The sequence below is a fragment of the Natator depressus genome, chromosome 2, assembly GCF_965152275.1.
Source record: "Natator depressus isolate rNatDep1 chromosome 2, rNatDep2.hap1, whole genome shotgun sequence".
Classification (NCBI taxonomy): Eukaryota; Metazoa; Chordata; order Testudines; family Cheloniidae; genus Natator; species Natator depressus.
This window is the reverse complement of record NC_134235.1, coordinates 151,825,059-151,849,705: the sequence shown is the minus strand read 5'-3', so window position 1 is coordinate 151,849,705 and position 24,647 is coordinate 151,825,059. Positions and strand designations below refer to the sequence as shown.

General features: G+C 42.1%; 1 long non-coding RNA gene across 1 annotated transcript in view; it reads left to right on the top strand.

Annotated features, from left to right (window-relative positions):
* The window catches only part of LOC141981577 (uncharacterized), a 91,723-nt gene extending 68,080 nt beyond the window's left edge, over positions 1 to 23,643 (top strand). The window contains exons 2-3 of the long non-coding RNA XR_012637837.1: positions 20,287 to 20,526; positions 22,412 to 23,643. This is a non-coding gene — a long non-coding RNA (uncharacterized LOC141981577). The remainder of the gene's footprint in view (positions 1 to 20,286; positions 20,527 to 22,411) is intronic.
* The last annotated feature ends 1,004 nt before the right edge of the window (positions 23,644 to 24,647 follow it).

Sequence of the window (24,647 nt, the reverse complement as noted above, 5' to 3'; positions counted from 1 at the left end):
TTAGACTGCTTTTATACCAGCATATCTGCACTGGCTTCGTGAAGCTACACCTGACCTACAGTTCTGTAAGTGAGAGGAGAATCAGGCCTTTGAATATAAAATCAGATATTTTTCTGTATAACCATTTGCTGGAGATTGAGATTAGATTAATGTGATTCACAAACTGGATTAAACTGGAAATCTCACCAGATTGCACACCTTGAAATGGCCTCCACTTCGTGAACCCTTTTGAAAGCGATAGATGTTGAATTATGTGCACAGAACAAGGTCAGAAAACAAAAGCCAAGTGTTTCAGAAAAAAGTTGTGGTTCTCCGAAAGGGACAGTCCCATCTGCTGAAGGGACTCTGAAGGCAGCTGCACACCCATGCACACCCATTACACTCTGTGTAGGAAGCATTCATGTTTCCTGTCTGAGGAGCAGAAGGATAATGTGACAAAGCCACAGTGACATTTTACTTTTTTTTTTTCAGTTTCTCTTTTCACGGCCAGACTGTGTGATTCACCAGGGTTCTTCATGAAAGTAGGAGTGGTGTGAAGAGGAAACACATAAAATTCAGCATTGAGAGAGTGGCCTTAAGCACTCTTGTCCCACAGGTCACCATGGTTTACAGGCAGAGCAATAACGGAGACAGTTAACACTCTGATGGCACAAGTCTCATGCTGAAGTTGATCAGCTGTATAATAAAGGCTTTTTGAACTCTTATGGCATGGCTGTGCAGGAGGCAAATCCATGTTTCTTTACCTCCAACATAGCATCTCCACAGTCTTGATCAGCAGATTTCTTCTGCATGGTGAATAACCTGGTTAATCTGGACTGTCTCCACTTGGTCCCTCCCAATGCAAGGAAACTGCTGAGTATGTTGCAAACAAAAATCAATCAGATTTGGACTAAGTTGTCCGTGTCAAGGCAATATCTGGAGAAGACTAATGCCATGTCTTTCTTTCTTTCTTTCTTTCTTTCTTTCTTTCTTTCTTTCTTTCTTTCTTTCTTTCTTTCTTTCGGTTTCAGCCAGCAACACTCGTAAAGGATCTGGTTGTGTTAGTCAAATTGTCTGCCACAATCTATGTTTTGTATCCTGTTCTTTCTGGTGGATAAGGGCCAGTGGGGAAGTACTGGGTCCTTTGCTGATTCAGGTTGTCAATACCTCCATAAGGAAAGGGATGCTGACTGCTTTAAAGGAAGCCTGCATTCAATCTCTGTTCAAATAACTCTCTCAGTGCTGACAATCTAACTGCTGACCAGTATCTAATCTTCCATTCTTGGTTAAAGTTATGGCAAGGCAACTGTGGATGACTCTGCTTTCCTTGACCCTTCTCAATTGGGGTCCAGTCTGGGTGTGACACACAGACTTGTCATGCTGCCTGATTATCTCCTCCTGACAATGAATAAAGACCAGTGCCCTGAGTCTCTGTTCTGATCCAGCTGCTTTGCCCCCTTCTGGTTCAGCAAGTAAGTTAGAGCAGCCTGCAGCATGTCTCCTCCCCTCAAAGCCGTATAGATAACTTATCGAGGGGCACAAACATATGATTCTGACAGGAGAAGCTGTGGATGATGGAAGAAATCGCAATATTTCATCCTGGATCTAGTTTGTAAATACTCATGCCAATATCTGTTTTCACACATGAAACTGCAAAGTGAAGATGGGTTGTGCTGACCACACAGCCCCAGTGACTCTTCAAACATCCAAAGAGAGAAAACAATATTGCGCACACACTTATTTGAGAGATAAAATATATTTACAAATACATGCTGACATACAGTGTTTCTGAAGTCACAAATAACATTTTGACGTGTGAAGTACTTACATTAGCTACGGCCTATTATGAAATTAAACCCGAGGATCTGCTTGAGGCCAGAACTAATGGACACAGCACAGAACTCAGGTTTCAGAGTAACAGCCGTGTTAGTCTGTATTCGCAAAAAGAAAAGGAGTACTTGTGGCACCTTAGAGACTAACCAATTTATTTGAGCATGAGCTTTCGTGAGCTACAGCTCACTTCATCGGATACTATGATGATGAAAGTCATGTAAGTGCCTAGATAAAGGGCATTCCAAAAGTAAAAAAAAAATCATTTAAAAAACCACTCAAGGTTGCCATTTACCTACCATTTCATTTGCAATTTATTTATTTTTAAATGGGATAAGGGATGGACATTAAGATTATTAAATCAGAGCAATGAGTGGTGCTGGGCAAGTCACAAATGTTTGGAAACCAACATACATATTCTCCAATCAGCTTTAAAATTGTTGTGCAGTATTTACAAGTAATATTGCCCCAGTCTGGTGTATGTAAGTGCTGTGGAAAGCACTCATTGATGAGACTATGTGCAAGCCACATACCACCCCAGTAACTTGTCTTTTGGTATTGGGCCATTGGCTTTTTCTTCATATATTCTCAGTTGGCTTTTTGTCACTCCCTTTCATCTAGTTTCCAAAATAACGGCCTTTTAAAAAACACATGAACACCACTTCTTCCACAAGCCTGTGTAACAATGTATCTATCTACTCTATGGGTGGGTATAAAGCACTAATCACCATGGTAGTGTACCAAAGCACGGTACTGGAATTTTAAAAAAACATCAGGGAAGCTGCCAGTAAAATCTACTACTCTTTTGAGTTTTGTGATGGAATGTAAATGTATTGTGTTGACAGAGAGGCACAAAGAAATGTCAGACTTTTTACAAAAATTTCAAATGTACCAATAGTTAAGATTTTTAGCCTCAGAAAGTATTTCATTTATTCATACTATAAGAAGTAATTCTTGTTTTCAGTGAGAGCTAAACATTTGGAGGTCGGAGTGAGTCATGACGGGAGTCCGAAATGTTCAGCTCTCATGTTTTCCGCCACTCTGAAGCAGAATCCCAGAATAGGGCCATGAACTTTTGGATTGGCATCAGATTAATACCCTCATCCGAGGGCCAGTGCGGAAGTCTGAACTGTCTATCCATATGATCTAGTTGTGAAAAAAAAATGTAGTTTTGCCCCCTCTCTAGAAGGAAGCAATAAAAATGTATTAGGGTTAACATTCAGGGAAATTATATAACTTCTTTAGGTGTCTGTGGTAGGATGAGGATTACAACTAAATAACAGTAAAGCAATAGTCTTTCAAAGTCCAGAACCTCTGGTGTCTTTGTCTATATGAGGCATTTAGCAGCAGAATGATACTGGCATAATTATACCAGTACAACTCCCAATGTGGATGCTCTTATTTGGGGGTAAGATGGCCATTTTGGTATCATAGAATCATAGAATATCAGGGTTGGAAGGGACCTCAGGAGGTCATCTAGTCCAACCCCCTGCTTAAAGCAGGACCAATCCCCAACTTTTGCCCCAGATCCCTAAATGGCCCCCTCAAGGATTGAACTCACAATCCTGCGTTTAGCAGGCCAATGCTCAAACCACCGAGCAGAGTCCTGTTCTCTTTTGTTTGCTGGAAAACAATTCCTGTTTTGTGGGTGAGAAAAGCATACCAGAGTTGGTTAACAGGATTATTATTAGATAATATTTAAATATTTTATATTAAACCATAATGTGTGCTGTTGCAAATGAGATTTAATATATTTTTATGTTGCAGTTGGTCTGCAAATTACATAAGGAGTCATTGCTCTTACACAACGGGGGGAAAGGAATTAGTGCCCTGAATCTCTTTCACATTGAGATCTATTGTCAGTTTATTAAATTCAGATTTATTGCTGACTTCCTAGCCAAAAAATAGCTGTTAGCACACTATAACATGGAGCATATATTTGAGTTCACTGAATCAAAGACATTATTAAAGAAAAAATGACTTAATGACCTGTCTGATCCAATAAATCTTGCTGTCCACATAAAACAAGACAAGAATTTATGTCTACTAAATGTGTAGGACTAATGCAGCCATGGTGGTTAGTAGCTGAAATGATTTCTTTAACAATCTGGTACTTAACCACAGGCTCTCATAATTATTTTAATTACCAATAAAAATATCTACATAAGACAATATTTGTACAGAAATACTTTCTTATATGGAATTAAAATTAAAGTACCCAGATGGTTTGAGATGTCTAAAATTGTAATTGGGCCACCAGATTTCACAACTGGTAGACAGAATCCCTTTGGACTAAGGACCTGTTTTTAAGCTGCAAGCTTGCAATGCAAAGGGAAACTACATGTTGTCTCCGTTAGAAAAGTCCCTGTTGTAACACTCCGACATAAACTTTCTGAATATTAGTTCCAAGTTCTAGAGAATCTGTAAAGTGAAATCTCTCTAACATGATTCCCCGAAATATGCTCTCTCTGCACACTGTCCAACTCAAATGTGTCTGCCTAACAGCTGGGGCATGTCTGGCAAAATGGACCCCTTACGCTGCTCTATTAATAGTCAGTTGAACGTCTGACTGAAGAAATTAGTGTTACACAGTTCTGTTGTCCACCAAACACTGTCAAAGGACACAAGTTCCATAAGCTTTTCAGTTCCTAGGTGTCCCTGATGAATTCTTTCATGTTTTATAGACACTGAGGAATATCAAGTCTGTCCACTGGAATAAACTGGACAGTGGATGTATGCATAAAACAGAGTCACCTGTGCTGCATAATTAAGGGCATACTCATTAGCAATGATTTTTACATACACCACTATTCCATCCAGCTGTGTTATTGACACAGATAATGCTGTGTCATCTTCTTCTTAGTGTATGCACAACGTGCCTTAGGTGGCACGTGACTTGGATTCACATAATCATGGATAGATTCATAGATATTTAGGTCAGAAGGGGCCATTATGATCATCTAGTCTGACCTGCATAACGCAGGCCACAGAATTTCACCCACCTCTCCTGCAAAAAACCTCACACCTATATCTGTGCTATTGAAGTCCTCAAATCGTAGTTTAAAGACTTCAAGGAGCAGAGAATCCTCTGTAGCATGGGGCACGGGGCAAGTGACCCGTGCCCCATGCTACAGAGGAAGGCGAAAAACCTCCAGGGCCTCTTCCAATCTGCCCTGGAGGAAAATTCCTTTCCGACCCCAAATATGGCGATCAGCTAAACCCTGAGCATATGGGCAAGATTCATCAGCCAGATACTACAGAAAATTCTTTTCTGGGTAACTCGGATCCCACCCCATCTAATATCCCATCACAGGCCACTGGGCCTATTTACCAAGAATATTTAATTACCAAAACCATGTTATCCCATCATACCATCTCCTCCATAAACTTATCGAGTTTAATCTTAAAGCCAGATAGATCTTTTGCCCCCACTGCTTCCCTTGGAAGGCTATTCTAAAACTTCACTCCTCTGATGGTTAGAAACCTTTGTCTAATTTCTAGTCTAAATTTCCTGGTGGCCAGTTTATATCCATTTGTTCTTGTGTCCACATTGGTACTGAGCTTAAATAATTCCTCTCCCTCTCCAGTATTTATCCCTCTGATATATTTATAAAGAGCAATCATATCTCCCCTCAACCTTCTTTTAGTTAGGCTAAACAAGCCAAGCTCCTTGAGTCTCCTTTCATAAGACAAGTTTTCCATTCCTCGGATCATCCTAGTAGCCCTTCTCTCTACCTGTTCCAGTTTGAATTCATCCTTCTTAAACATGGGACACCAGAACTGCACACAGTATTCCAGGTGAGGTCTCACCAGTGCCTTGTATAACGGTACTAAAACCTCCTTATCCCTACCGGAAATACCTCTCCTGATGCATCCCAAGACTGCATTAGTTTTTTTCACGGCCATATCACATTGGCAGCTCATAGTCATCCTATGATCAACCAATACTCCAAGGTCCTTTTCCTCCTCCGTTACTTCTAATTGATGTGTCCCTAGCTTATAACTAAAATTCTTGTTATTAATCCCTAAATGCATGACCTTACACTTCTCACTATTAAATTTCATCCTATTGCTATTACTCCAGTTTACAAGGTCATCCAGATCCTCCTGTAGGATATCCCTGTCCTTCTCTAAATTGGCAGTACCTCCCAGCTTTGTATCATCCGCAAACTTTATTAGCACACTCCAACTTTTTGTGCCAAGGTCAGTAATAAAAAGATTAAATAAGATTGGTCCCAAAACTGATCCCTGAGGAACTCCAGTGGTAACCTCCCTCCAGCCTGACAGTTCACCTTTTAGTAGGACCCGTTGTAGTTGGTTGGATAGAGTTGGTTGGAAATGTTTTACTGTTTGTGAAAACTTAAAGACACCTCCCCCAACCCCGACAATTTTTATTTCAGTTTTTGGCAACAAAACTAGCCCGGGGGGAGGGGGGGGAGACTGAAAACTGCAAAAATATGTGGCTTTGGAGTGTGTGTGTGTTTTTTTATAGGTTTTCATTTTCTGTGAAAATGTTCATTTACAACAAATAATTATCCATTGAAAACAAAACACATTTTGATGGAAAATTCTTGACCTGTCCTCATTATGAAAGTTCATGCTAACTTTTCTATAATGAAGTCCACATAAGAGAATGCAGCTGCATCTGTCAGATACTTTCACTGTTTGTAGGTCAAGTGATAACTAAATCTTTAGAGATTCACTATGAATTTTTGTTTATGTGGAGATGAGATTCAGACTCTTTTTTATATTGCTGTTAGAGGTTTGTGATCTGTTTCTGTTTTGGATACAAAGTGTAAGTGTGGCTGTGAAATTTCACACATCCATGGGACACACCTAAACATTCTTTTTTAACTATGCGTATTTTTGTTCAGTCTCAGTTTTCAATCTTGCAAGAGATGCAACAGAAAGCCAGGGCCTGTCTTCTGTTCTCTTGAAGCAACACTGCCCCAAAGCCATCCTTAGAGGCATCAGTTGAGACCCATGTGCTTTTGTCTAAATCAAAAAGTATCAGCACTGGTTAATTGATTAGAATGTACTTCAGTTCCATTCATTCACACTTGTGTTCTGTTCCCTTATGACCAGGCCTTGTAACAGTGTCTTGGGCAACACAGACTTTGCTGTCACATCTATATGAATTTTCCCAGTGCCATAAACATTCATGGCTGGGTTTCCTAGCACAACTTCACAGTGGGCCTTCCCATGACACTTTTTCAAAACTCTTCCCTGTTTGTTCCATATTCTGGCCCTTTTCTGAGCAGCACAATCACCTTCTCCTTTACCCCTGGTACAACCAACCACTTTGCTTTCCATCCTTCCTCATCCAGTGAGGCCCTAGGAGTCAATCCCCCGCCCAGCTTCCCCCATTATCTTTAGGAAGGCCTAATCCACTACAACTCCTCTTCCCTAATTCAGGTGTAGTGGGTCCTTCAGACAAGAACCGAACAGGGGGCAGAGCTGATCTTGCATTTTTGTGGTAGGCTTGAAATTCATTCTCATTTCAAACTGCCCTCCAAAAATATGAGTGCAATATCTGGTGAGCCATATACCTGGGGGCAAAAGCAAAATCCCCCATTTGTGCCCACACTGAATTGTCCATTTGTGCATTCAAGTACTTTTTGAGCACATACAGATACCAGTTTGGGTGCACAAGTGTGTGTTTTCTGCTTGCATATTTTGTGGACTCAGTTAAGGAGGCTGGCAGGAAATTTGATCCTGAAATTGTAAGTGCATGCGATAAGCTGTCCACAGCCCTTTTGCCATGCTGACCATTTACATCATGGCCCTCATGCCCACCTTTTTGCTCCCTGGCTGCATCACATTTTGTTAAATCTTTCTAGGATTCCAGATGTACTGTTGTGAGACAGAACTCATAGTCAGGCAGCAAGCAGGGGAGGGAAGGAATCCATCAAGGAGTCGGAGGAAAGACGACAGACTAGGTAGAAGACTCCCAGTAAGTGGGAGGGAAGGCAAAGTGAGATGGGCACAGGATAAGGAAAGGTAGGGGAGCTGGGCATGGGCAGAAGTAGGTCCTTCTGGGGGGAGGTAAGGAGGAAGAGGAAGAGCAGGGCTATCATAAAGAGGGAGTAAGTTTGTCTGGGAAGAAATAAGTATGGGGAGGAGTGGATCTGTCTGGGAAGTGGGACATAAGAGAGAGGTGGGCGGTTTGTTCAAGGAAGGGGAGTGAGGATGAGGGCAAGGTGGGTTGTTCTGTCTGGGAGTTAAAGCCAGGAGTACGGAGGTGAGGAACAACCCTGCCTTGAGACTGAGCGCACTGAAAGGTTTAGCTGCAGGGAGTCAGAGCAAAAGAACCCTTTTTCTTCAACAGAACAATGTCCCCCTACTTGATGGGCAATTGCTTCTATGCTGTGCCGGTCCCATTTTTCTCCTGCACTCCTTGTTTCTTCCCTAGGCCTACTTGATGCTTGAATTGTCAGGTGTTAGTTGAGAAGCAGGTCCATATTGCCTTGGAATGCCTGACTCAGAGGCAGCTCCTCTGCCTTCCTTGTCACACCTCAGTATCTCTTCTGGTGACAAAGCATCAGAGTGAAAACCCCGCTAGCTCTCAGGCCTTCACACACTCAGAGCTGCAGGGATGTATTTCATGTGTGTATTTGCCTAGGAACTGTAGCTGCTTGCATTACACTTTCTTGTATTTATTTTGGTTAGTAAGTCTGAACGTATTTCCCACAGCCTGCAATTCTCTTCTTGCTGGTTGTAGTGAATAACTTGTCTCCTAAAAAGGTCATTTTGCTGACAAAGAACTGACACTTCTCTGTTTAGAATCAAGACATGTTACTTTATTTTTTAGCATTCAATTCATGTTAGTATTAATAATAATATTACTTAGCACTAATAACATAGACGTTAGTAGCTAACTAGTACTAAGTTATTGTTAGCTACATTTGTGTGACTTCAAATATATGTCCCATAGTCAGCTGTGTAGTGGTGATTTTGGAATTGTGTAAGCTCTACCTATTGAAATATTTTAATGTGAGACTTCAGGGAAGGAGAAAGGAGAGTCCTTGGTGTCTCTTCTTTTTGTCCTGGTCTACACTACAAAGTTAGATTGATGTAAGCCGCCTTGCGTCAACCTAGTTGTGAATGTGTCTACACTTAAATTTGTCTCCCACTGATATAAGGGCCCTGTTACTGTGATGCAGTAACACCACCTCCCCGAGCAGTGTTGAGCCATGGTTGATGTACTGATGTCAACACAGTGCGAGTGTAGACACTGCATTACCTAAGTCGACCCTAACAGTCCTCTAGCTGCTGTCCCACAATGCTTTGGATTCACTGCTCTGGTCACAATTGTGAACTCCACTGCCCATGGTTACAGAGACCAGCAGGCCTCCCCCCCCTTTAAACCCTGTGAATTGTTAAAATGCCTATTCCAGATTGCCAAGCTTGGCAAGCACACCTAGCACATCTCCACTGTTGTATGCAAAAGCCCAGCTCACCATGCCGGCTACATGTTCCAGATGTGCTCCAGCTTGGAGTAGTCAGGAGATATTGGATCTCCTGGGCCTGTGGGGAGACGAGGCTGTGCAGGCACCCCTACAGACCAGCTGTAGAAACGGGGGTCATCTATGAGTCAATTGTACAGGGGATGCAGGAGAAGGAATATGACAGGGATCAGCAGCAGTGCCTCTTGAAAGCAAAGGAACTGCATCAGGCATATCAGAAAGCCAGGGAGGACAACAGTCAATCCAGTGCTGAGCCACAGACCTACTGTTTTTTCAAAGAACTACATGGTGGAGACCCCACCACCATCCCACACACCACTGTGGATACCTCAGAGGAGCCTGAGTCACAGGCCCTTGGTGTGAACAGCAAGAGTGAGGAGGAGGATGGGAAACATGCGACTGAGAGGTCCAGTATTGCTGTGAGCCAGGACCTGTTTGAGACTCCATAGCAGTCCAGTCAGTCTCAGCATTCAAGCACGGGCAAGCCAAGTGCAGGTCGGTACTAACTTACCCTACAGGCCCCTGGTGTGAACAGCAAGAGTTAAATGCACTGTTAAATAATAATAGAATACCAATTATATAAATATTTTGGGTGTTTTCCACATTTTCAAATATATTGATTTCAAGTACAACACAGTATAAAAAGTGTACAGTGTTCATTTTATATTTATTTTTATTATAAATATTTGCACTGTAAAAATAAAATAGTATTTTTCAATTCACTTAATACAAGTACTGTAGTCCTATCTCTTTATCATGAAAATTGAATACATTTTACAAATGTAGAGTTATGTACAAACAATAAATAACTGCATTCAAAAATAAAACTGTACAAAAAGTTAGAGCCTATAAGTCCATTCACTCCTACCTCTTGTTCAGCCAATCGCTCAGACAAACACATTTGTTTACATTTTCAGGAGATAATGCTGCCTGCTTCTTGTTTACAATGTCACCTGAAAATGAGAACAGGTGGTCGCATGGCACTGTTGTAGCCAGCTTTGCAAGATATTTATGGGCAAAATGCGCTAAAGACTCATATGGCCCTTCATGTTTCAACCACCATTCCAGAGGACATGCAACCATGCTGATGATGGGTTCTGCTCAATAACGATTCAAAGCAGGGCAGAGCAACGCATGTTCATTTTCATCATCTGAATCAGATGTCACCAGCGGAAGGTTGATTTTCTTTTTTGGTGGTTTGGGTTCTGCAGTTTCCGCATCAGAGTGTTGCTCTTTTAAAACTTCTGAAAGCATGGTCTACACCTTGTCCCTCTCAGATTGTGGAAGGCACTTCAGATTCTTAAATCTTGGGTTGAGTGCAGTAGCTATCTTTAGAAATTCACATTGGTACCTTTTTTGCATTTTGTCAAATTTGTGTTCTTAAAATGAACAACATGTGCTGGGTCATCATCCAAGACTCCTATAACATGAAATATATGGCAGAATGCAGGTAAAATACAGCACAGGAGATATACAATTCTCCCCCAGCGAGTTCAGTTACAAATTTAATTAACACATTTTTTTAACGAGCGTCATCAGCATGGAGGCATGTCCTCTAGAATGGTGGCCAAAGCATGAAGGGGCATATGAATGTTTAGCATACCTGGCACGTAAATATCTTGCAGTGCCGGCTACAAAAGTGCCATGTGAATGTCTGTTCTCAGTTTCAAGTGACCTTGTAAATAAGAAGCGGATAGCATTATCTCCCGTAAATGTAAACAAACTTGTTTCTCTTAGTGACTGGCTGCATGAGAAGTAGGACTGAGTGGACTTGTAGGCTCTAAAGTTTTATATTGTTTTGTTTTTGAGTCCAGTTATGTAACAAAAAAAATCTACATTTGTAAGTTGCACTTTCACAATAAAGAGATTGCCCTATGGTACTTGTATGAGGTGAATTGAAAAATACTATTTTTTCTATCATTTTTACAGGGCAAATATAGGTAATAAAAATATAAAGTAAGCACTGTACACTTTGTATTCTGTGTTGTAATTGATATCAATATATTTGAAAAATGTAGAAAAACATCCAAAATACACAATACATTTCAATTCGTATTCTATTGTTTAACAGTCTGATTAAAACTGCGATTAATTGCGATAAATTTTTTTATTGTGATTAATTTTTTTGAGTTAATCATGTGAATTAACTGCAATTAATTGACAGCCCTACTTTTAATGTAAGTCCATAGTCAAGAGATCAGAGCAGAAAAGAGGCAAAATGGAGATGCTTCCATGATCTTTTATACCTTTTCCCATGTGGAGGGAAAACACACATGCTTCGTTTGTATAAAATTATAGGTACAAGGTGGAGTCCAGGGTCACATGCCCTTGCATGCTTTGATGACTTAATAAGAGTAGCCATTACTCATATTTTGACTAAAGCATCCACAGGAAGGCTCACTGGGACAGGACAAGCATCTTCAATGGCCTGTTGTGTTTATTAATGGGCCATCAACTTGAATGGTCCATTCACAATGTGCAGGCTAGACTGGATGTAAACTACCTTGTGGATGTTACCCCAGGAGCAAACACATTTGAAATACTGGTACATAGTCAATATTCATAACTTCAGATACAAACAGGATAATCATATTCAGCAAATCATAACTTTTCCATTGACATCTTACACGATATACTTTGTACAAGATTTGTTGCAATTGTCTAACAGTGGCAATATCAATGATATACATGGTCATGTTTAATCACATAGCATCACACCACTCCATTAAGGACAACCACAGTTTCTCATGCACGGATCTATGAAAGCTTCAGTTGCTGTATATGTAAGTAAAATGGACATGAATGTTCTTTTCCCTTGTTAAGTTTGGTTCCATTAATTTATTAAGTTTTAATGTATTTGCTTTTAAATTGCACAGATCTTTCTTTGTACTGCTTTTGTTACTGAATAAAATTCTATTTGGAAAATAATTCATCTTTATGAGTCTGCAGTGTATGCTGCAGAGTGCCTAGCAGTTCAGAAAACACCCACTTACTCATTACTAGACAGTGTGACACAATTCACAGGATCAGTGACAAACAAGCAATGTAATAATCATAAATGTACAGCAAGCACCACAAAATGAATAGGTGCATTGATAGTGTGATAGTCATAGATGTACACTAAGCACCACACAATTCCTAACAGGCCCCAAAACATCAGGGCCAGGTACAGTACAGTACACAATGACGCATTACTGTGGTTCATTTTTAAGGTGCTCTTTCAAAGCCTCCCTGAGCTGTATAGCTCTGCTTTGAGTTCTTCTACTAGCCCTTACGTCTGGCTGTTCAAACTCACCAGACAGCCACTCCACCTCCACGCCGGTGGCAGTCTTCACCCTTTGCTTCACAGGTATTGTGCAGAACACAGCAGGCAGCTATAACCATTGGATCTCAGTGAAAGAAACATCCCAATCATGTGAGTAAACAATGCCAGCATCTCTTCAGTCTACCAAAAGCGCATTCAACTGTCATTCTGCACCTGCTGAGTCGGTAACTGTATCTTTCCTTAGTGCTGTCGAGGTGGCCATCGTCCAGCTTCATGAGCCAGGGAAGCCAGGGGTAGATTAGGTCCCACAGGATCACTACTGACATTTCAAACATTGCCAATGGTAATCTACTGGTCAGGAAAGAAAGTCCCTGCTTGCAGCTTCCTGAACACTTCTGTGCTCTTAAAGATGTGAGCATCATGCACCGTCCCTGACCAGCCAACAATGATACTGATGAAGTGTCTCCGCTGATCCACCAGCACTTGCATTACCATAGAAAAGTAACCCTTTCTGTTGATGTACTCTGTGGCAAGGTGTCATACTAGTGATGTGCATGCTGCCTATTGCTGCACTGCCGTTCGGGAACCCCATTCCTGCAAATCCATTCACAATGTCCTGCACACTGCCAGGAGTCACAGTCCTGTGTAGCAGAACACGATTAACGGCCCTGCTCACTTGCGTGACAACGGCTCCCACAGCAGATTTCCCATGTCCAAAATGATTTCCCACTGACAGGTAGCAATCCAGCATTGCAAGTTTCCATAGTTCGATTGCCACTCACTTCTCCACTGTAAGAGCAGCTCTCATTCTGGTGTCCCTGTGCGGGAGGGCGGGGGCAAGCTTGGCACACAGATCCAGGAATGTGGCCTTGCCCATCTGAAAGTTCTTCAGCCACTGCTTGTCATCCCAAGCCTGCAGTATGATGCCATCCCCCCAGTCAGTGCTCAGTTCTCAGGCCCAGAAGTGGCGCTCCACCATCTGCAGCTGCTCCATGAATGCTAACAACAGTCTTGAGTTAGCTCTCCCCATTTCCCACAACAATCTGTCCTCCAAGAAATCAACATTTCCCCCAGTGATTCAGTTCTTCTTATGGCTCTGCAAATACTGGAGGATCATGCATCCTGTGCTTTCAGTGCTTATGACAATAGTGCAGAGCTGTGCAGGCTCCATGTTTATGGCAGACTGCGACGAGAGCCATGGGAGTTTGTGGGATTTTTTAAAACGTCATGACAATTATGGGATATAGATGACATTATGGGATGGATACAGTTGCATGCTGGGAAGTTGACCCCTTGCTCCTAGTCCCCCCGTGTGACTCGTTTCTGTCCCACCATGCATTGCCAACACTTCCCAAAAGACAGCGTGCTGGACAGTGGTGGGTTGTACACTGGGATACCTATCATGGTGCACCTCACTATGCATCAACACACATAGGCGCTGACTCCGTGGGTGCTCTGCGGCTGGAGCACCCGCGGGGAAAAATTACCGGGTGCTCTGCACGCACTGGCAGCCAATCTCCCCTCCCCGCCCCACTTCACCTCACCGCCACCTCCGGGAGGGAGGGGGGAGGAGCGGGACTGCAGGCGCATTTAGGGGAGCAGGCGGGGAAGAGGCAGGGCTGGGGCGGGGATTTGGGGAAGGAGTCGAATAGGGGCAGGGAGGGGGCGGAGTTGGGGCGTGGACTTTGGGGAAGGGGTTGGAATGGGGGTAGGGCATGGGCGGGAGGGGGCGCGGCAGGGGTGGAGTCAGGGCCTATGTCGACAGAAACACTCCTGGTGAATATGTGCAGCACTGATGCGAGAAGTTAAGTATGCGTACACACAAGTGATATACTAATGGCAGCAGCTTTATGTCAGCATAACTTGTGGTCGCCCGGAATTCGTAGTGTAGACGTGGTCTTTACAGCCCAATGAGGTGCAGCAACAAAAGCATGCTAGAAAGCTCTCTAAAGTCACAGTGTTACCACCCATCCATCCCATCTTACTACATCTTGCCCATTGTTGAGTAAAATAGTTTAGGTCCTGAACTGATTCCAAATGGTGGCCTTTGAAAGCAAAACCCATTACTGGACAGATTAAAAGAAAAGGAGGACTTGTGGCACCTTAGAGACTAACCAATTTATTTGAGCATAAGCTTTCATGAGCTACAGCTCACTTCATCGGATGCATACTGTGGAAAGTACAGAAGAAAGTACAGATTAAGTGGGTTTGTCTTAGAAGATGCTAATTGGAAAACCTCAGTTAACAGAAGCTCATGTGGGCATCTAACTTTGCAAGTACAAACTAGCAGCTTACGTTTTTCTCTCTCTTCAGCTCTTGTCTGAGGAGCTAAGCAAGCATTCTTCATATTACTACAGTCCCCTTGCCATTTTGGGGACTTACTAAAGAGCAGTTTTCACAGGCAGCAACCCAGAAACAGCAGCTGGGAAAAATGGCAGTATAAAAAGTTTTCCTGGTAACCCTGAATGGGAGCTTGTTAGGAGGCTTTAGAAAATAGGAGAACCTGCAGGACCCCAAATCTCTGACTCACTTGGGTGCCCGAGACACACACAGCTTGTTGTGGGTGGGCCAAGGAAGAGAAGGAGAAGTGATTGATGTTCCAGGACAACCAACTGCAGCCTTAATATGGCTGGCAATTGCCCAGACATACTCACTGAGTCTGCCCAGGCAGAGTGGGAGAGGGGAAGTCATTGGCTACAGGGAATCAGCTTCCATCAGCAGGATGAAACACAGACCCATAATTGCTCTCTGAGGGGAGGCAAGAAAGGGCACAAAAAACACTGGGTCTACTGGTGCTAAAACAAGCCACAGAGCCACTTAGGAAGGAGGAAGGAGTGGACTCTGCCACTCTTAGGAAACAGAAGCACTCCAAGAGGAGACAACATTAGCATTCAGCTCCATGGATCCTTTCACAGATGCACTGTGCCATGTTTCTGACTGCTACAACCTCCCAAGTTAACCCATTCAGTGGAATCCTCGTTGTTTCTGAATCCCATTTCGAGACAGATTGTCAGCGGAGTTATCCCAGTGACTGAGAAGCCTCACATATGCAGGGCTGCAGGTGCCAAATCAAACCCCAATGTCAAATAGGTCACGTCAATCACTCAGGGGAGATAAAGGTGATTTTGTCATCGCCTATGAAATCTGGGCACAATCGTATGACTGAATGTGACGTTAGGATCACAAATTCCTGACAGGCTTTCATGTGCAAGAACAAGGAGCAGTGGTCTCAAGTTGCAGTGGGAGAGGTCTAGGTTGGATATTAGGAAACACTATTTCACTCGTAGGGTGGTGAAGCACTGGAATGGGTTACCTAGGGAGGTGGTGGAATCTGCATCCTTAGAGGTTTTTAGGGCCTGGCTTGACAGAGCTCTGGCTGGGCTAATTTAGCTTTGAGCAGGGGCTTGGACTAGATGACCTCCTGAGGTCTCTTCCAACCCTAATCTTCTATGATTCTATGCAAATGTTAAATGCTTACCTAAATATTGTATTTCATGCTCAAAACTGCGTTTCCTGGTAGGGAAAACAGACCATAGTATATAGTGCACAGCCAGCTATACAAGGTCCCAGAAGAAAGGCTAATTTCTCTGTTTCAGAGATCCACCAGCTGGAAAAACTCACTCTGCTTAATGAAAAGGTGATATATCCAGCAAGCAGGAAGGATAAACCCTACAGCACCAGATCTAGCTGTGGGCGTTTCACTAGGCATTCCTCTGTGCCAGGGAGATTAAGGATATGAAAAGAAAATGGGGGATGTCAGTAAATGTAGATGGATGCTGAGAAGGAAAAATCCTGCACCCTAGCACTATTAAGAAGCACCATCTGACTGAGCCAGGGAGATCAGTGCATAGCATATACAATATCACCCGTCACATCTCAAAAAGTGTTAGTAGCATGTTAACAACAGACCAAAAGGCACAAATACACCCTCAAATCCTTGGGCCCCAAATCAGACAACTTTGAATCACTGTATCGATGATCCCACATTGCAAGATGATGTTCACTTCACAAGATTAAAAAAAAATAGTAAAATGCTACACAGCACCTACTGTGCGATCACTGAAACTGTTTTATTCCTCACTTATGTTACCTGAGCAATGCGCTTTCCAAGGCAAGGTTTCACAAACACACAGTAATGCACAGGTAAGTACTGAACATTTATTGGCCTGCCCTGATTTTTGTCTGAACACAGGTTCACCATTTCTGAGTAGGGAGTGGGCAAAAAGGCAAATGGGGCCTGTAAGTCAAAGTAGGCCATAAACTGCAGGTATAGTATGAATAAATCAAGGTATTGATGTCTTTAGGTCATTAGTACCTGGCCCTACTGTTATGTTGTTCCAAACACAAAGAGCAATCACAAAACTTTCAGCGAGAAAGACTTACTAAAGATGAAGAGAACAACAATACCAAAAGGGACAAAAGTAGCATTTCCAGGAGAGAGTGCACAGCGTGCATCACCCATGTCAGTCTGCACTCAGCCCTGAGAACAAAAATGGCTGCTGAACACAGGGAGAGGGCTTAGACATTTAAAAGGTACAGTACACCAAAACAAATGGCATCTCAGTTTCTCAGTTACATACCCTACACCTATTACCTACCCTCTCTGCGTTGTATGTTGTGGATATTATACGGTGCTAGCAAAATCGCCAGTGTAAGAAAGTCACTTTCTCCCAACGTATTCAAAGCACTGTCTCCTACCACAGGACTTTTTCAATACTTCAACCTGATCTTCTATAAAGTATTATTTATATTTCTTATCGTTGTTTCAAATTATTAACATATTATAATTTTCAAATGGTTCATATAAAACATTAGATGAGGAGCAGATCCTTGTCACGCTGAGTCTGGTTGGCAAGTGATGCCTACGAGATACTGGAAAGTGCCCTAACATCATGCAACTTATTTTCAATGACTCAAATTATTAACTGTGTCTCTGCTACCCAGACAGACAGCTAATCAGGGGCTGCCTATGTCATATCCCAACAGGAACTGCCAGCACACCGTACACCTAGATAACCAGTAAAATAACCCAAGAATAAGCAGTAAAAATTGCATGGAAGGTCAGATGGGGGAGCAGTAGGATCATGGGCAGGGAACAGAGCAGCGGGAGCTAAACAAACATTCTTGTTGCAGGTCCCCAAGTCTCCTGTGTGATTGCAGTTTGATCTGTGAAATTCAGGTCACTTGCCAGGTTTGTGTTGCTACATTAAACAGCATTACAGTAGAAACAACATTACAATGTACAAGGCTTCAAATGAAGCAGTTGCAATACGAAATGAGTGCTACAGCCAAGAAAGGAAGAAAAAAAGAGGCACAAATATTCAAAACACATTGACTATTCAATGCTGAATTGAAAATGAAGCCAAACGGGAGGTGAGTTTAAATGTGGTACTTCCCAGGGAGAAATTATGACAGCTGATTGAAAGGGGGTACAAATCTGGGGTGTAAGTGATCATGAGCTAACTGGGAGTAAGACACCAGCTAAGGGCACTCATAAAATAGTGATGGAATTTGTAAAATGCTAAACAGAAAATAAAAGTAAGCTGTCTCTACTGCGGACGGTACTCAGAGAGAAAGGTTGCGAAATCAGGAGGCTCAAATGATCATCTATGAAACTATACACGACTGAATTTTCAAAGGGACCTCAACCTGGATATTGAACCTGTCATTTTGTTCTTGCAAATAAATCTGAATGCAGTTCTGCAGGTGCAATCAAATGTGAGCACAGGGTATAGAATGCAGCTATCTAACTATTAGATTTGTGTGTGAAAGCCTTCTAACTTTTAGTGTAGCCAACAAAATTGTGCATTTAATTAATAGCAGGCACAAAATCTGGTCCATAATCCCACAGAGACAGAACATTGCCAATAGCATAATTAAACATGACTCAAAGTGGGATTATTCTAGGAATTAAGACTTGAAAATACATACACTAGAATTCAAAAAAGAAAGTGAAAACAATGCTACCAAACAGAAGCTGATGTATACAACATCTTCAACATTTGAAAATATAATGTGGCTCTATTAACCTCTCACTGTGGTTGAGTAATGCTGGTATCAAGCTGACAGACTGCACAAAAGATCAGTTAAGGATATCAATAATTAATCACTTCGGGGCGGGGGGGGTGTTAGAGGAGCTGGGATGGTCTTTCACCTGTTTTTCTCAGGGGTCCACTATGGCCAATTAGTTTTTCCTTACCTCTGAGCAAATTTCCTAGTCCCTTTTTATTTTCTCAGGATCCTCATTGAGTGTTTATTTAATCCACTGTTTTGTGCCAAATGCCTGACTATTCACTGGAACTCACATTTTGCTGTTGGATCTTCATGTTTCACTATCATACTTCTTTTTAGACACATTTATTTCACAATTGAATAGTTCTGAAAGACTGAGCCTCCTTTTTAAAACTTTCTAAACCACATTACTTCTGGACTGAAACCTAACATGAGATGTGCCATCTCTTGAAGAATTTAAGATAATTGCAAGCAAAATGTAAAAATATTTCCAATAAATCTGAAAACCATGCTGGTCAGATAATTAGTTTGTTTGCAAAATTTCCTGTGTGTCCCACCTGTTTTTCTGATGTTAATTCTGTTTATACCAGATAAGGCTACAGATAAATTCCTTGTAGCTATTATACTTCATATATAGTACTCAAATCATCCAATGAGCACTTTTAATTCATGTTACCAACAGCACCAGAACACTTTTCATTTTGGAGACTTCCTCCTAAAGGAAAATATTGTAAGGGATGCCTCAAAAGAGAAAACAATAAAAGGTGTTAGAGGAGTTATACCCCAGATAGCTTCGCCAATTCTGTCGCATGTCCACAGCTCAAATTGGACTAGCTCACAGTAGCTCGATAAACCGAAATTTCCTCCTGATGGCAGCCATATTGGGTTAAATCCTGGCCCAACTGAAGTCAATAGAAGTTTTGCCATCGACATCAGTGGAGCCAAAATTTCATGCATTGTCTCCAGGAGCTAAGCTTTATTCCCCCTCTCCTGCCCCAATATTAACAAAGTGTAGCCAGCAATCTTCCCTCTAATTTTTTACATCCATGTGTGGAATGAATTTTGTTATGTGCACCAATATGAAGGTGATGTGTGGTGGGGGTGGGGCTGAGGGGTTTGGAGTGTGGGAGGGGGCTCAGGGCAGGGGCAGAGGGTTGGGGTGGGGGGTGAGAGCTCTGGCTGGGGCTGAGGGCTGTAGGGTGGGGCCAGGGATGAGGGTTTCAGGATGCAAGAGAGGGCTCAGGGCTGGGGCAGAGGATTGGGGTCCAGGGGGGAGAGGGCTTTGGGGTAGGGCCGAGGATGAGGGGCTCAGGGCTGGGGCAAAGGGTTGGGATGCGGGGGTTGAGGGCTCTGGCTGGGGGTGCGGGCTCTGGGGTGGGGCTGGGGATGAGGGGCTTGGGGTACAGGATGCCCTGGGGCTGCAGCAGGGAGAGAGGACTCCCTCCAGCCCTCTCTTGCCACAGCAGCTCTGGGGCTGAGGCCGGGGAAGAAGTGCCTCTCCCCACCTGTGCAACCCTTGATAGCCTGCTGCGTGGCTGCGAGGCTTAGAGGGAACTTAGGTAGCCAGTGTAGTAATGTCTGCTTCAGTCTATGGACAATTTCAAACCATATCTTTGAAAGAAGACTGTCTCTTTTCGACCCAGTGGAGCATTGATGCTGAAACATATTGGCAACAATTGATATGTCAGGATTGTTTGGGACAAATACCACCGCTTGTTTTTCCAATCCCTGCAGCCACAAGAGAGAGATAAGGAAGAGAGCTGAGTAGGATATCAGAGTAAACCAGGAGGGAGCCAACCCAAGGATTTAAGCAGAACATGCCTACTTATATTCTGAACATCTCTACAATCTACTGTGGACTGCATCACATTCTGGCAACTCAAGTGTGTGGCAACTGAGATGTGCATTCAGTCTAGAAGAGCACTGTTTCCACCCCCAATTCGACCCCAGCCTACGTCTAAGAGAACAAGAAAGGTGAGGTCTATTACCAAAGTTTGGAAGATGCTATTCCAACCCATCTTGCTAGATTAGTCAGTAGAGTCATATGCTCAGATTTGATTACAGAAACCACAATTTAAGTATACACTTTCAAGAATTTGCACCTGCAGGTCTCGTGCTCATGCAGACTCCACACCAGAAATGCATTTATGTACATGTTTAACTGTAAGCACTGAGTAGCTCCATCAACTTCAATGGGACTACTCATGTATTTAAAGTTAAGCATGTTCTTGCTGCATCACAGCCTCAATCAGGGAAGACAAAGAGTACTATGTGACTGAGCTGAGCAATCAGAGCTAAGCCATATATCTTAACTTTAAAATATTTGCATTCATAGAGGAAAAAATTCGAGAAGCTGTTTCCAGATAGCTTCGGATAATGAAAATGTTTGACGAAGAAATGATCTGATATTCAGCAAGCAGAAAGAGAGCCTGACTTCACTGGATACATTATTAACTCTCTGTCACTAGGACACACAGATCAGTGCTGTATATATTTTAAAATGGAGCATACAATGTATTTCTGCGAATGCATTGGCTAAAGAAATAGAATAAAGCATCATTCACTTCAGGTTAATGGTTCCCACGGCACTGTAGTTAGACCAATAGTTCTCAGAATACTAGACATCAGGCTTTTAGGTTTTCCATAATGGTTTACCTCCAGGCAAAGTCTGGTGCACTATTGCTGTCCATTCAAAGAGTGTACGTTCTAACCCATAATGGAGTTTTAAAAATGTTCCGAATCCTAAAGCTGGTGGTAGTGTGGTTTGTACCAATCTAAGTTCCCTTGAGGGTTAGAATGTGCACAACTGAATGCAAAATGACAGTCACAGCTGGTACAGCCAAGGTCTTATTCCACTAAACTAGTATAGTTGCATAGTGAGAATGGGAACAACATCTTTTAATCACCTTCTAAGAGTGATCATGTCCCACCCATTAAATTCCATTTCATGTTGTTCCCTGTCAAGATTAGTGACATCACTTGGAAGTGTGGGTTAGTATCTTTACTGAAGACATCCAGAGATCTGCTCTGACACTATTCCAGTTGATAACTTTAAAGTTGTTTTCATATATTTTTAAACATGTATTTAAATACTTCTCTTAAAAACCTTAAATACATATTTTAGCAGATTGCTGCAAATAGCCCTTTTAAGCTTCTTTGACAGGTCAGAGCACACCCCCTTGGATTATTAATGAGACAGGAAAGCAAAGTCTTTTCAAAGAACACAGTTCTTTTTTAAAAAAACAACGTCCTCAATGGAGCATGTATAGTTATTACCCATGTATAGTTACTACCCAGCATAACAGGCCCCGAGACACCCATATCCCAGCTAACCTATGTTATTTGAAATAATCCAATCTATATAGTAGTCTAGGATTAAATTTCCCAATTCCTATGTAATCAAATTTAGTTACGTGTTCTGAATTGTTTCAATAACACTGTACCAATTCCTAGAGACTTTTGCCTCCCCTTTAAAATGCACCTCAAGTAACCCTTATTAACAGAACTAATCAACAACTTGAACAACGATAAAACACACTAGCTTTGGAGACTATTAATAATCACCCATAAATCGCTAGAAAATGTGAAAATTACTTTTCCTTTCTAGGAATGTGTTATACTATAAATGTAATCTGCTAATCTGGATGTATGACTGTAACTCCTTCTGAACTATTCAGAGTTCAAAGTCATGCAATAAGCCAGTGCTAATGTAGATTTGCAATAAGGTCTTAAACTTGATCTGTGACCTCGAGGACAAGATAATTTGCCCATTTTTAGTTACATTTACCTTGTGGCAGGTGTCACCAAATTGCTGTTACGCCCAGTCTTCCAAGTTTTTTTGCTTTTTTGTTTTCCCTAGTGTGCAAGCCAATGGGCAGCCTTGAGAAGACTTGCAGTCTTGGGAAGATGTGTTGTTAGTTTGATTATGCAAGAATCAGCAATAAGGTTTGTTCTCTGCTAGAATCATTCTTGCTACAGAGTTGCTCTTGGAGAAGTGGACATTTGGTGTTGGACTTTGATTTCTGGAAGAAGAGATTGTCCTGCAAGTTCTTTGTGAGCATCTCTGCTCCAGGACTGGTATATATGTACAAATAGAGCAAATTACATTTAGAGTATACCCAGACTTTGGTCAATGATTTCTCATCCACTGGGAAGTTCAGCTGCAAAGCTTGAGAATTCTGCTACTGATGTTAGCAGCAAGATACTAGTGTCAGAAGAGAGGAAACACACCCAGCCCTTTCTTTGAAAAGCTGGATGCCATGTTAATGTGGTGCTCACTTTCAAAGGATTAACACAGTTTTTAAGAATCATCGTAGCTAGGTACAAGAAGTCCCAGCAGCTGTTTCTCTTCCCAGAATTGATCTGCAGGTTGGGTTTTGTTATAATTCTGAGTTACACCATCAATGGAGAAGCTCACTTCAGGGACTCTGTTTATTCAAGATCGGATTCTGTGTCATTGAGGGATGACATAAGGAACCTTCCTAACCCTTGTGAACTCCGACTTTGGAGCAGGCAGGATTGCAGACCTTGCACCGAAGGCTTGGCACTACAAAACACAACACAAGGACGGAGATATGTGGCTTGGAGCGATGCAAGCAGATATAACTACTGGGATGGAATAGAGTTAGGGTGAGCAAAAGAAACTTGAAAAACTTCCTAACAGTGAAGTCTATTGAGCTGTGTAATAACTATATCCCACAGGAACTGATAGAAACCGCAATGTGTGAATATTTTAAAACTGGACTGCTTGCAGTAGTTGATAATATGCTGAAGGGAACAATCCTGTACTGACAGGGAGAGGTGGGTTGGTGGACAAGGTGACCTGATATATCTTTCCCATCTCTGTTGTGATTTAAAGAACAAAGAAGCAAATTCTTTTCCTGGAAAAGAATCTGTAAGTTTCTATTGTTTTTAAAAAGGTTGGTGTGATAAAGGAGCATCATGTAGTAGTTCCTATTTGTTTTAATCCAGATCTGCCTACTTAGATCCAAAGTAGTGTTTGGCTTGTAATAGTCCTCTAGATTTGTTTCTGTGCAATGTCAGACATGGACAAGGTAACATTACTATGGTTCAATTTCCATATGTGGAATATTATCCCCTAAACTTGTAAGGGTCCTCATTCAGTTAATCCTACCTCTAGGGACATTTTACCAACCGGCCTGAATGACTCAAGTTGTAATATACTATATCGGCTGTATCTACAGAGAAAAGAATTTGTCTATTATAATTTCTGCTTCCACTTGCAATTAAATGACAGCACGCCCTTCTCTGCCTCCAATACGCCTTTTTATGTTTCTAGAGCAGCCACTTCCTGTGAAGGTATGTTAAAGTACATAACACACGTCCCCTGGTAGCACAGTGGAAGCAGGATTCAGAATCAGGAACAAATTCAAGCTTCTTACATTCCACGACCCTAAAGCTTCTCTTTAGTGCGCATTTGCTTTGATTGTTGTAGTACATTCAGGCTGCTAATCAGGATCCAGACACCCCAAGGGGAGAACGGAACACTTAACCCCCCCAAATGAGTAGTTAAACAAACTGATTGCATACTGTATTACTGTACTATACAGTTATATCAAGATCGATCTTTTATGAAAACTTGTATTGTTCTGATCTTGATGGTCATTATGAGGTGTATATAGACCACAGTTATGAATCTATATATTTGTGTATAAAGAAAACTGTGCTCATAATCTGTGCTGCAACGTCAGCTCCATCTCACAGAAGAGCAGTGAGCAGGCTGGGAGGGGCACCTCCCCAGCCCGTTGTTTACACAAAACTGGCTTCCAGTAACTATCTATTGTCCAGCCCAGGAAAAAGACAATGGAGAACCATTAGTGTTAATGAGAAGACAATGAGACAACTCAAAACTGAAAAGAACATCCAGGTTCTCAAACATTAAGGCAGGAGGGAATTTCCCCCCTTGATTAAATATGAGTCACTGGGGACTAAGGCAAAGAAGTCCTTTATAAGAAGGAACTGAGTTTTTTTATCCAGAATTTGGGGACAGTCTCTAGGTGAGAGGCTGTCTGTGAATGCTGGATCCCTCCTGTAGCTAGGGGGTACACCGGGAAACTGTTTTAAGGCATGAGGTA